Source organism: Pseudoliparis swirei, chromosome 18 (assembly GCF_029220125.1).
Source record: "Pseudoliparis swirei isolate HS2019 ecotype Mariana Trench chromosome 18, NWPU_hadal_v1, whole genome shotgun sequence".
Taxonomy (NCBI): Eukaryota; Metazoa; Chordata; class Actinopteri; order Perciformes; family Liparidae; genus Pseudoliparis; species Pseudoliparis swirei.
The window spans coordinates 17,711,414-17,725,880 of NC_079405.1; the positions used below are offsets into that span (position 1 = coordinate 17,711,414).

The window sequence follows — 14,467 nt, forward strand, 5'->3', positions numbered from 1 at the left end:
GGAAAATGGCATGAGGCAGAGGACAGTGAACGTGTGTGTGTGTAACTAGGAAGAGGGGACTGAATATGCGTGTGTAATTTGGACAGTGATGTACAGGACAGGGGACATTTTATTCGTTTTTATTCAGAAATAACAGTTTCTCAACAGTTCCATCTTATCACCTATCCTTCTCTCCTCACTCTAGTGAGTTTTTCACCTGTGTGCGCGATCCGCGCGTATCATGGCAGAGCGATGCGCGTTATGGGAGCGGCGGCGCTGGGCTTAGCCCAGAGGAGTGAAGCAGCGAAATTTGTAGACATAGAAACACTCTCAGACAGAAGCTTGCTGCTACGTGCGCCTGCTGCCAGTCTGACTCCGCTGTTTTGGGTGAATGACGTCACGTGCGACCTGGAGGTGTTAACCACTTGTGTGCCAAATCTTTTTATTTATTTATTTTTTATTAACATTCGGGGCTAATTAAAAAACATCCGGGGCTTTAGCCCCGGGTTTTTTAGCCTAGGGACGCCACTGGTGCTCAATATGTCGATTGTGATCGATTGGTCGATTGCGGTCGCTGCAGAGCTCTGACGCTGGTCTGCGCGCATCGGGACGGAGCAAAGAAAAAGTCACTCGCACCCCCCCCGTCAACAATTCTTCTCGGCTCGATGCGCACAGGTGAGCATCGGGTGCTGATGGAAATCTCACGCTTGCCTGTCTTCAAAACTTGAGAGCCCTGCTGCCCATAGGCCCCGCCTCTCAATATTGGTAATCCAATCAAAAGACGTGCACGCACTACGCCTGCTAGCTGGCCCCGGAACCGGCACAGGAGCCAACTCTAAAGCTGATTGGTTGACACAACATTTTCATTTCCATTCACTTTAAGCTACCAGCGCCCGCGATGTTGATTCTGAAGGCCTAAGGGCAGATTTTAGCCCCCTGGCAACACACGATGGCTGAATATAATTGGATAAAAGATCTAACATAAAGACCAGCCCTCCAAATCTCAACCTGGGGCTGGAAGCAGTGCAACCAAGAGGAAAGCTATGAAATGAAGAGTATAACTCTTATTCTGGGGAATAATTGAATACATATTTGTGGGAACATTTATTTAAAATTTTTTTAATATTCTGATGATGTTTAGGCCAGCAGAGAAGGCCTTGCTGGCCCTGACGGCCCACCACTGTGTGTGTGTATACACAGGCACGTGCACAGATAGAGCCCTAGTGGTGCTCAAGCACCAGCCCCTTTGCCCTGGATGAGTAAAGTGCCCTTTTTGCTGGAGACACATTTTTTTTATTCATCCGTATTTAAGAATAAAAGTTACTCTTTTTGTCATCAAGTCCCCCCAAATGTGTTTTAATATCCGACGGGGCATTTATTTGAGTTATTGTGAGAATTTCGCCTAGACCCCCCCCCCCCCTCCCTCCCTCCCTCCACTTCCTCCTCCGCACAGTGCTCCTCGCGCCACCAAACGGGTGCACCGCCTTCTCCTCTGACCCGCAGCACCAGACACACAGGTTCTGACGGTGTTTGTCCCCTGACGTTGTTTTGTGATAAATCAACCACAACATTAGCGCTGCTGAAAACATGACGTCACAACTGGTCCGACGGTTCCTAAAAAAATAAACAAACAAAAACTCCGTGATTTCAAAGCCTCGTCCAGCTGTTTACTGACGTTAGTTATGTTTAGAGAATAGAGAGAGGGAGAGAGAGGGAGAGAGAGAGAAGAGAAGAGAGAAGAGAGAAGAGAGAGAGGGAGAGAGAGAATTCAAGAGAAAAGAGGGAGAGAGGGAGAGAGGGAAGTAAGAGAAGAGAGAGAGAAGAGAGAGGAGAGAGCGAGAGAGAAGAGAGAGAGGGAGAGAGAGAAAAAAAATAAAATATATAAAAATATACACTTTTATTAATCCCCAAGGGGAAATTAGTTCTCTGCATTTAACCCATCCTTAGTTATTAAGGAGCAGTGGGCTGCGGTGAAGCGCCCGGGAAGCAACTGGGGGTTCAGTGCCTTGCTCAAGGACACTTCGACTTGCAACTAATGGGGAGAGCGGGGATCGAACCCACAACCCTGCGGTTGCAGGACGGCCCTCTTACCCCACTGAGCTAAAGTTCTATTCAACAGGGGCTAGTCTAGGATTTGCGTGGCCAGACTGAAAAAAACCCCATAAGGCCTCTCTTGTTCAGAGGGCTGGGCCAAATGTGGAGGCGGACCGTATCCGGCCCGCGGGCCTTAGTTTGAGGACCACTGCTCTTGGCTGTTGATGTCTATCAATATCGCTCATTTTGAAAATGACGTAAGAGGGCAATACGGATCCGTATCAGACCAGCGAGGAGGGCAATACGTGGCTGGCATGACGACCCATGAGCCAATCAGAACGCTTGTACTGTTGTTGCTATATAATAATTCATCTTTATTCAGAAAGAAAATGTAAGCTAGCTGTCCGATGCTGCCAGAGGAAACGCAGGTCGAGGATGTATTGCATCATCAGTGCAATGCTGCTTATGCTTCAACTTTGTCAGAATTTTTTTTTGGCATTGGGTGCCCTTTTTTTTGGTTTGAGCACCTGCCCCCCAAAATGTCTGTGCACGTGCCTGTGTATACATATGTATGTATTTAAATTAGGGCTGTCAATCGATAAAAAAAATTTAACTAATTAATCGCACATTTTGAAATTCATTAATCACGATTAAAAGTTTTTTTTCCTTCTAAATCTTCTAAATGAACGAGTAATCCCTTCAGACAGCGTGTATTTTAGACACTTGTTTAATTGTATTCTTTTTTAAAGACAAAACTTCACACAGAGCTGTGTTTTCAAAGAGGCTACCTATAAAGTGCCAGTGAGGTATTTAATATCGTGGATGATAAATTGTTTCTTCAGTGAAACATCCAGATTAGTAAGAAAAGGTGTATTTGAGACCCCATTGGTCCTGTCATCTTTAACATTGAATAGTAGCAGAACCAGTGGCCTTGGTAACTAACTGATATTCAAATGTGTCACGTTAACCCTCTGGAGTCTGGGCTCATTTTCTCGATTTTACAAAACAATGTAAATTCACCTTTTAAAGGCTTTTCCCCAGTGTTTCCCCCACCATTCTATCAGGGTGAGGCCCCGCCCCCCTGTACTTTTCTCTATCGCGCCAGATTACAGCAGAAGTAATGTAAGGTTATTTTCTTCAAGACGTCTTTGTTCTTTTATTAAACTAAACGTCTGTTGATCGTCTCTACACCAGCATGTCATCTCAGCTCTCCGTCTCATGCGCCGCAGAGCTCCATGCCGGCGTGTGCGCGCGCATCGGGGCGGAGCAAAAAAAAAGTCACCTGCACCTTCCGCCCCGCGTCACCGACACGTCGCCCTCTGTTTCTCTGTGAATATCGAGGAGCAGACGGGAGGAAGGAGGCGGACTGCCGCGGCTTGACACTCAGGAGTGCAACAACTTCAACGCACACCGGAAGTAAATAAAGTTGCGTTAATTGCGTTAAAATATTTTAGTGCGTTAATCGCGGCCAAATTAATCCCATAGATTAACGCGTTAACGCTGACAGCCCTAATTTAAATGAATATACAGTGGGTACAGAAAGTATTCAGACCCCTTTCATGTGTTCATTCTTTGTTTCATTGCAGCCATTTGCTAACATCAAAAAAGTTTGTTTTATTTCTCATTAATCTCAGCACCCCATCTTGACAACAAATATATTAAAAAAGAAAAACTGAAATATCACATGGTGATAAGTATTCAGACCCTTTGCTGAGCCGCTCATATTTAACTCGCATACTGTCTATTTCTTCTGATCCTCCTGGAGATGGGTCTACTCCTTCATTTGAGTCCAGCTGTGTTTAAATGCACTGATTGGACTTGATTAACCTTTTGTGTTGCCTTCGGGTCATTTTGACCCGATTCAATGTTAATGTCGGTGTTCTTTCGGGAGTCAACAAACAAACATAAAGTACCTCACACTTAAACTTGGAAAACAATATTAATTCTAATAATTTTCTGGAGATTTTAATAGCTGGGGTCATATTGACCTCAAGGGTAAAATATGTTAGTAAATATAAAGGTAACAGGAGGGTTAAACATTGAATCGGGTCAAATTGACCCGAAGGCAACACAAGGGTTAAGAAAGGCACACACCTGTCTATATAAGACCTCACAGCTCACAGTGCATGTCAGAGCCAATGAGAATCAAGAGGTCGAAGGAACTGCTCAAGGAGCTCAGAGACAGAATTGTGGCATGGTACAAATCTGGCCAAGGTTACTAAAGAATTTCTGCAGCACTCAAGATTCCTAAGAGTACAGTTGGAATGACCAGAACTCTTCCTAGACCTGGCCGTCCAGCCAAACTGAGCAATCGTTTAAAAAAAAGAGCCTTGGTGAGAGAGGTAGAGAGGAACCCAAAGATCCCTGTGGCTGAGCTCCAGAGATGCAGGGAGATGGGAGAACGTTCCCAAAAGTCAACTATCACTGCAGCCCTCCACCAGTCGGGGCTTCATGGCAGAGTGGCCCGACGGAAGCCTCTCAGTGCAAGACATATGAAAGCCTGCATAGAGTTTGCCAAAAAACACAAGAAGGACTCCCAGACTATGAGAACTAAGATTCTCTGGTCTGATGAGACCAGGATTGAACTTGTTGGTGTTAATTCTAAGCGGTATGTGTGAAGAACACCAGGCACTGCTCATCACCTGCCCAATGCAATCCCAACAGTGAAACATGGTGGTGGCAGCATCATGCTGTGGGGGTGTTTTTAAGCTGCAGGGACAGGACGACTGGTTGCAATTGAAGGGAAGATGAATGCGGCCAAGTACAGATGTCCTGGAAGAAAACCTCTTCCAGAGCGCTCTGGACCTCAGACTGGGCCGAAGGTTCACCTTCCAACAAGACAATGACCCTAAGCACACAGCTAAAATAACAAAGGAGTGGCTTCGGAAACAAGTCTGTGACCATTCTTGACTGGCCCAGCCACGGCCCTGACCTAAACCCAATGGAGCATCTCTGGAGAGACCTGAAAATGGCCGTCCATCAATGTTCACCATCCAACCTGACGCAACTGGAGAGGATCTGCAAGGAAGAATGGCCGAGGTTCCCCAAATCCAGCACTTGTTGCATCATTCCCAAGAATACTCATGGCTGTACTAGCTCAAAACTACTCACTACTGAGCAAAGGGTCTGACTCTGAAGACTTATGACCATGTGATATTTCAGTTTTTCTATTTTAATAAATGTGCAAACATTTCTACATTTGGTTTTTCTGTCAAGATGGGGTGTTGAGTGAACATTCATGAGATTAATACAATTATCTTTTGGGATTTTAGCAAATGGCTGCAATGAAACAAAGAGTGAACATTTTAAAGGGGTCTGAATACTTTCCGTACCCACTGTATGTATGTTCAATGTTCTTCCTTTAGATCCCATTATTGTTGATTATATTTGACCTTTTTGAAAAGCTAACTCATCAACAGATAAAATAATTTACAGTATGGAGTATTTACTGTTAAACCTCAGTTTTAAGCTCTACAGTGTGAATATGAATCTATGGTGTGGTTAAAATGTTTGCAGATAAACTAGAAAACGGCTGTAGTTGCCCACGACTTGTATACATGATATATAGGATTTATAATGTGTCATCTTTACTGGTGTTTGCTCAACGTGAACTCTGGGAAGAGACACTTAAGAAAAATATTCAGATGACTCACTGTTTTAATTAGATAAATGAAAAGATGAGACCACTTTCACATGTTGTTGATTTTATATTTTGTTGTTTTGAAAGCTGAAGTTTGTTCTGATGAACTTCAGTAGCTGTCAACATCAGGATGCTGTTGCTGAGGACAATTCTAATATATTAAACTTGTAAATGTTCTTGTTGTTTTTACTTAAGTTTAATTGTAATATGTCTGAAGGTTTTCAAATATCTTTTCCTGCTAAGTATGTACTTGTGTATGTTTATTAGATTTGGTATCAGAAGAAACAAAGAAAAAAGAAGTGACTCAGACTTCTTTACACAATATGTACAGTAATATGTGTTGCTCAACTACAGTTAATTATCCTGTATTCAAATAACGGTGAATCATTTTAGTGATTTATTTATTTACTCGAAATCATGATGCTTTTTATGAAATGAACCCAGATGTACTCCGGGGGTTTACGCACATGATAAATGACGTGGGACTGTTGTATCCTGGGCTTATGGGGAAGTTGTTTGCCAATCGTGTTTGTTATAAACTTTTAGTTGTCTCATTTATGAGTCTCTTTCAATTAAATTCAGTTTATTTGTATAGCCCATTTCCACAAATTAGAATTGTGTCTCAGAGTGCTTTACAATCTGTACATATAGACATCCCTGTCCCAGAACCTCACATTGGACCAGGAAAAACTCCCAAACAACCATTCATGGGGGGGGGAAAAGTGAAGAAACCTTCAGGAGAGCAACAGAGGAGGATCCCTCTCCAGGATGGACAGGTGTAATAGATGCCATGTGTACAGAATGAATCATTATACACAAATGAAAACACAGTAACAACACAATCAATGAATATGACAGAGTGTATGAATAGTTGGTAGTCGGCATATTCCATCGAGACCTCAACGATGCATCAGGCAGATGGAGGTAGAGAGGAGGAGTGGGCGGAGTCTCAGCAGGGCCATGGCATAGTTGGTAGTCGTCATATTCCACGATCCAGAGCTCGATGATCCATCAGGCAGATAGGATCTATGACTGTGAAGTCAAAAGGACTCTGGGGAGAAACCGTTTTGTGAAATAGAGATGAAAATTCATCCGTGCGATGTAATAGACCGACTGTTTAGAATGAGGGATTTCACAATAAATATAACCCTTTGATGATTTTTCACGAAACATTCAGTCATTTAAAACTGTCTTGTTGTTTTCACAGACCCATCGCTCTGGGCAGAACATGTGTGAATCAGCCTTTTGTAGACATTTTGTATGTAGAAATATAGTGGTTACATTCTGACATAAAGAAACTAGCAGACCTTAATACTGGTATAAAACCCTGATTACATTAATCTCTCCTGTTTTTTCTTAGTCATTCTTCCAACTTAACTTTAAATCTTGTTTTCAGTCAGAGGTTTTAACACATTATATGTCAACATTTATGAGCAGCAGCAGGATCTCTGTATATTTGATCAGCAGCAGACTAAAAAACAAGTAGATACACATCTTTTGTTTTATTCAAGATTATATCGCTATATTTTCAAAGCAGTATAAAGTACTTTTATTGTACTTTGCAGTTTGACATAATGCATAACTGAGAACTACATTGAGATGTAATGCATCTTGGTTGAATCAACGGATGCTGTTCTTTTTTCGTGAACTAATGTCGATGCATCTTTACATAGTCTATTGGTTTCCATTCTCGAAATAATTATTTTCAACAAATTTAAGTTGCAGTTAGAAGCCGGAATTGTTCCTTGTCTGATGACCTTTTATCAATCCAATTTAATTCAGTTTATTTTATATAGCCCAATATCAAAAATTACAAATTTGTCTCAGAGGGCTTTACAATCTGTACACATACGACATCCCTTTCCCAGAACCTCACATCGGATCAGGAAAAACTCCAAGAAATGGAAAAAAAATCTTTCACGGGGAAAAAGGTAAGAAACCTCAGGAGATCAACAGAGGAGGATCCCTCTCCCCGGATGGACAGAAGTAAGTAAGTAAGTAGTAAGTAAAAGTTTATTTATATAGCGCCCTTCGCAGTACGAATACACAGAGTGCTTTACAATAAAAACAGTAAAAACAGTACAACATCATCAATATCATCATGTTAAGCATAGCAGCAAGGTGCAGAAGCCAGTGCTACATTACAAATTGCGGGTGCATTACCTCCAGTACATAAGACTTTTGAGCAGTCACAAACGCAGTAGAAGAAACCACACAAACAGTAAATTAAACATAGAGAGCAGAAAACCGATAACACACAGAAACCTAACCCAGAAATGCCTGTTTGTAGAGATGTGTTTTTAGCTGATTTCTGAAGCTATTTTCGGACTGAGCTGCTCTCAACACCTGCGGAAGTGTGTTCCACAGGCGTGCGGCCACTGCAGCAAAGGACCGATCGCCTTTTGTTTTTAATCGTGTGCGCGGCACTGCCAGGAGCCCCTGGTCAGTTGACCGTAAGGACCGGCTGGGGGTGTGCTGTATGATGAGGTCATGTATATAACTGGGGGCGAGGCCGTGTATGGACTTAAAGGTAAAGAGAAGTACTTTGTACTGGATCCTGTACTGGATTGGTAACCAGTGTAGGGCAGCCAGTATAGGGGTAATGTGACACGATTTCTTTGACCTGGTGAGTAATCTGGCAGCTGCATTTTGAACCAGTTGGAGGCGGTTTATGGATGCCTGGTTTAGACAGGTGAACAGTGAGTTGCAATAATCCAGTCTGGAGGATACAAAGGCATGTATAGCCATTTCCATCTCAGAGTGGGCGATGATGGAACGCAATTTTGCGATGTTTCGCAGGTGGAAAAAGCAATTGCGACTCAGAGTCATGACGTGTTTATCCAGCAGCATTGCCTGGTCAAAATGAATACCGAGGTTTTTAATGGTTGGGTGGACATTATTTTTGAGAGGGCCCAGATGTTCTAGTACCCTGGCTCTGGTGCCATCGGAGGCGATGACCAACACCTCGGTCTTGGTTGCATTTAACTGCAGGAGGTTGTTAGCCATCCAACCCCCGATGGCGGCTAAACACTCCATCAGGATGCTGAGGGACTGCATTTGCTCCGGTTTAAAAGAGCAAAGCAGCTGGATGTCGTCAGCATAAAGGTGGTATGTGATGCCAGAGAATGTTCTGATCAGCTGACCCAATGGGATCAGGTATAGGGCAAAGAGTAACGGGGCCAGCACCGAGCCTTGTGGTACCCCGCAGTGCAGAGGGGCGGAGTCGGATTTATATGGACCAGCTGACACTGAGAAATGTCTCTCACTGAGGTAAGAGGCAAACCATTTTAGTGCTAGACCTGACACCCCAACCCAGTTCTTTAGCCTATCTAGGAGAATACTATGGTCGACTGTGTCAAAGCTGCACTCAGGTCTAGCAGGACCAGAACAGAACTTTTGCCACAGTCGGAGGCCATCATGATGTCATTAGATACTCCAAGAAGGGCAGACTCGGTGGAGTGTTTCTTACGGAAACCGGATTGAAACTTGTCACCAATGTTGTGTGTGGCCAGGTAGAGGTTAAGTTGGTTAGCTACAACTTTCTCCAGTACCTTTGAAATAAAAGGTAGCTTAGATATGGGCCTGTAGTTTAGGGGAGAGGAGGGGTCCAGGTTGGGCTTTTTGAGGAGAGGTTGGACAGCCGCCTGCTTAAAATAAGAAGGCACCACACCCGTGACCAGAGACATGTTTATAATTTTGACCAGACTGGGGGCAACAGAAGAGATAGCTTCTTTTAGCAGGGAGGTGGGCAGGATGTCTAGGGGACTAGAGGAGGTATTCATGGTATTTACTACCTCCAACACCTCCTCCAGCTCAACAGGTGAGAAGTTGCTCATTGATGGTACGGAAACTGGACTGGGGACCGGGGGGCAGGGGGAGGGGGTGATGTTGGCTCTAACATCTGCAATCTTGTTTACAAAAAACAACAGGAAGGTGTTACATTCCTTGTCTGAAGACACAGGAATCGATGGAAGAGGGCGAGCCACGATTTTGCTGATGGTGTTAAATAACACTTTGGGGTTGTTTTTGCTGGAGATAATGAGGTATTTAAAGTAAGCAGAAGCAATAGATGTCATGTGTACAGAAGGAATCATTAGGAGGTCGAGAGGAGAAGTGGGCGGGGCACATCAGCAGGGCCATGGCATCAGACCCAGCCAGGTCCAATGGACCCTATGAGACGTGAAGTCACAAAGATAATGTGCAATGGAGAGATAAAAATGCATCCATAAGTAGAGACAAAAGATGAGATAGGAGCTCAGTGTACACTGTAAAATGTAATAGTAAAGTTTAGTTAAAAAAATTAGTGAGCTTTACTCATTTCTGCTTACTTTGTTGACCTTACTTTAAGAAACTTAGTAAAGAACACTTTTTGGTGAGTAAAGTTATTAAACTTATTTTCTCAAGTAAGCTTTACTTTAAAAAAATGAGTGAGGCGGACTCGGAAGAAACTCGGGCGCACTCGGCAGCACTCGGCTCGAATACGCATGCGCAGTCGACCACTGAAGACGTTCTTTGCCGGAGACGGATTGGCGGCAGCGAGAAGGCAGTGCAGGTGTGCGAGTTACTTTAAGGTAAGTTTCAGCGTCTCAATAACGTTTTGCCGTTCATGTCCTTAGTAAACATCGTCGTATCTTCGCCATATTGTTCATATGTACAGGACTGTCTCAGAAAATTAGAATATTGTGATAAAGTTCTTTATTTTCTGTAATGCAATTAAAAAAACAAAAATGTCATGCATTCTGGATTCATTACAAATCAACTGAAATATTGCAAGCCTTTTATTCTTTTAATATTGCTGATTATGGCTTACAGCTTAAGAAAACTCTAAAATCCTATCTCATAAAATGTTAATATTTCCTCAGACCAAGTAAAAAAAAAGATTTATAACAGCTGAGTGTTTGTCAAGGCTCAGGAAACCCTTGCAGGTGTTTCGAGTTAATTAGACAATTCAAGTGATTTGTTTAATACCCTACTAGTATACTTTTTCATGATATTCTAATATTTAGAGATAGGATATTTGAGTTTTCTTAAGCTGTAAGCCATAATCAGCAATATTAAAAGAATAAAAGGCTTGCAATATTTCAGTTGATTTGTAATGAATCCAGAATGTATGACATTTTTGTTTTTTTAATTGCATTACAGAAAATAAAGGACTTCATCACAATATTCTAATTTTCTGAGACAGTCCTGTATATTCGTAGTTGAATGTTAACTTTACGAAGCGTTTAATGTAAGCTAGCTAGACCGTCAAAACAAACGAGTCACAATGTTAATGGCGGACATCATCGTGGCTGTCTCACTCGTGTGCATTAACGCAGCACTACGGGAGTCACACAACGCTACTGTCACTGAGTTAAGAGTGAATGCAATGTCAGGTTGAATGTAACTATAATGTAATGGTACTACTTTATAGACATGCGGAGTGATACGAAGGCATGTGTGATCAGAGGGGGGGCGTGTACAGTCGTCAGTCCGCTCTTGGAGTTACCCGAATCCAGTCAGTCACGTTGTTATGTATGGTTAAGCTAATAAAGATACTTGGAGATACAACGGGCTCAAAACCCTATTATTCCATAACACTACAGTAACGAGGAATAATTCAACCACAACCGTATGATGGAGAACTTCTCGGCCACAGCGAATGTGGTACAACGTTTTTTTATTTTTTACTTGAACATCATTTCTTATTTTGTGATATTTAATGGAAATGACATCCATTATAACCAATAGCAAGTTTGAAACTAAGCTCCTGCCAACCTCCTACAGACTATTTATGACTTCCATCTATCTATCTATCTATATCTAGGATAAGCATTTGTAATCATATTTGTCTGTGAAATCTTCCATTAAACTGATGGCTTTTAGCCGTAAAATGCATCTTGACGAGGAGTTATTTGCAGTTTGACTAATTGCTTTTGTTGTTTCTTTTGTAGGCTTTGAAAAACCTGGCAATGAATTGTAAGTATTGCTTATTTTCTTCTACACACTACTGCATAACACATGGAAGCGTTGCCAGATTGAGTCCATGTCTTCACAGAGTGTCTCCTGTGACGACCATGAAGGGCCGATGAGGGGAGCTGATGAAATCTGTTCAATCTAGAAGCCACTAGTTTTCTGCCCAGTGTGATGTAGTATGTTGTAATGTGTTTACTGTAGGTCTAATATGACTAAATATTAATTTATTTCTCTTTCCGTTAGATTCTGGCTGAGTTCTGTCGCTTATCAAGCAAAAATCTGAGTTGCGATCAGAGTTCTTCAAAGATCTCGACAAATATACTCCTCGCTTCCTGGAGAAGTTCAAAACCCAGAGGGGGAAAGTGTCGGACAGAAACTTGAATATCTGCAACAAGTCACACCTGGGGTAAGTTTCTCAAGCAGTCATTTTTCTTTATGTGGTTAATAAAGTAGTGTCACAGCATTGCATGCAGAGCTGTCAAATGATTGTCCTTTAACACTTGTGAATTGTGTGTGTTTAAAATGTTTTTTTAGAGTACAGATGTGACTGGGAGGTGAACAGCAGTCCTCCGTGGCTCTCCCGTCATCCTTGGAGATGACAACGCAGACTTCTTCAAGAATTTGTAAGTAGACTTTAGTCAAAATTATTTAATTCCACACCACAGGATGCCCAATATATCTCATGTGTTCTGCCTGTTAATCTTTTGGTATTGGCTACTTCTCTTCCAATCAGTGCTTCTACTTTTTGATTCACTTATCCCTGATTGGGGCCCTTTTAGTGGGATCTCCCATCTTTCCAGTCAGGTCCAGTTGCAGCTCTCTAGTCACCCCATTCAAAACCCAAAGGCCTTCAAAATAAAAAATTACAAATCATATCACACCTAAATGGGCATCTGTACACCTTCACATGTCTGCATGATGGTAGAGGGGTTCTACTAATATCTCCTGTTACCAAAAATGGGTTTTCACTTGTAACATTATCGCTATTTCTTTGTTGCTTTTGGGCAATATGCTCGCTCTACTGCCACAGGAGGTTCAGGAGCAGCCAATATGATGCAGGTGTGACGGCTGAAGATGGTAGGTACCTGTTCAGCCTCCTGTGGTAGGAGCACATTTCCCAGAAGCAGCAGTGACAAAGAAATGTGGATGTTTACCACGAATATGGTTGGTTGCCCACGTATTAAACGTTGGTCTTTCTTTATTGAAGGTGTGAGTTTAGGATGGCATGAAGCTTCGACTTGACCCTATGGAAACACAGCAGAAGCCACGAACGGGTCCTGATCAGGTGTGTTGTGATGCAACTGCATCGACCTGTTCTCAGGCCCTTCTACATTCTGTTGTTTACATTTGCTCTATTATTGTTGTTCCATTCAAATATCCCTATTTGTAAATATGATAATTCATATTCTTTATTATTAGCTTTTGCAATCATTCAGTGAATCACATGATCAATGAATTAATCATCGCACTCACTCCTGAGCATCTTTCACTTGATTATCTAATCTCAGAATCCAAGTAACCATTGTGTGTTCTACCATAGAAATGCAACGTGAAATTTGACATGTAATTGTGTTTTTTATGCTGCTCTTGTTATTAGGACTCTGATGACCTTCTGGACGTGTCCCACGCCTCCATTGGGACCCTGACGGTGATGAAGACATTGTGGCCTCCTTACTCGCTGGACCTGGAGTCTACAACTACTGCCATCGTTTTGGGAGGAACAGTCGTGATGGGTGACCGTGATCATCTTCCCCGTGCCGTGTGGCTACTCTTCGGACTTATTTACCCCTGAATTTGGAGTATCCTCAACGAGTGAGGAACACCTTCTGAATTTATTCATAGAGTGCTTCTCACTTGGACCAAAAACCCTAAAATACAATCACTCAAATATCTACTGATGCCATAAGGGACTGTGTTCATGATGTGCAGTCAGGCCCGAGAACTTCACCCTTCTATCTCCAATTGAACTCTTTTCTAGAAAATGTCTGTTTTTGTTGTTTTTCTGTCGTGAAATTTAGCAAATGCCGAAAACGCTGTGTTCATCATATTTCTGCGTTACAAAACCTAATCTGGCAACATGTTCAGCGTTTTAAGCACGTTGTTTGAGTTTTAAAACATGTGTTTTCTTCTAAATAAACGTTGTCTTCCATTGTAACTGTTCTCCTTCTTTTGTTTCAACAACTTACAGTTTTTAGTTCAGCTTACTTGATCATTTTAAGGCAATCGGTTTCCTCACTATTTCTAAGTAATGGGATCTCATTGACTAGTAAAGTTAACTAGTTCTTATTAGTCCTGTTTACTTAATATAACTTGGATCTTTTAAGTTGTCTTTTTTAAGTTAACCTAGTAACTAATAATTGTTAAGTTAACTATACTAATGTTTACTGCAATTACATGAGTTGCCTAAACTTAGTTTCTTTTAGCTTTAAGAACTTAAAATTATTGAGCTACTTTACTTAGAAATGTTGAGGCAATCGGTTTCCTCACCTTTTTCAAGTAAAGTCAACTTATTACATACTTAAAGATTTTAAGTTACCTTCACTCGTATCTTTTAAGTTGTGTGAACTGACATATTATGAGTTGACGTAACTTATGTTTACTCCAATTACATCAGTTGCCGAAACTCATTCATCTTTAGTTTTAAGAACTTAAAATTATTGAGCTACTTTACTTAGACATTTTGAGGCAATCGGTTTCCTCACCTTTTTCAAGTAAAGTCAACTTATTACATGATTCAAGATTTTAAGTTACCTTCACTCGTATTTTTAAAGTTGTCTGAAATGACATATTATGAGTTGACTGAACTTATGTTTACTCCAATTACATCAGTTGCCAAAACTCATTTATTTTTAGTTTTAA

The 14,467-nt window shown here is 41.7% G+C and overlaps 1 long non-coding RNA gene across 4 annotated transcripts; it reads left to right on the forward strand.

The window, feature by feature from the left end:
- The first annotated feature begins 10,173 nt into the window (after positions 1-10,173).
- Positions 10,174-13,715, forward strand: LOC130208495 (uncharacterized). 4 transcript variants are annotated; one of them, XR_008834432.1, is made up of 6 exons: positions 10,174-10,224; positions 11,587-11,611; positions 11,852-12,014; positions 12,143-12,231; positions 12,639-12,685; positions 12,816-12,867. It is a non-coding gene; the product is annotated as an uncharacterized LOC130208495 (long non-coding RNA). The 4 variants fall into 4 exon arrangements; XR_008834429.1 differs by lacking the exons at positions 12,639-12,685; positions 12,816-12,867 and adding an exon at positions 13,206-13,715; XR_008834430.1 differs by lacking the exon at positions 12,639-12,685 and having other exon boundaries at positions 12,816-12,891.
- The last annotated feature ends 752 nt before the right edge of the window (positions 13,716-14,467 follow it).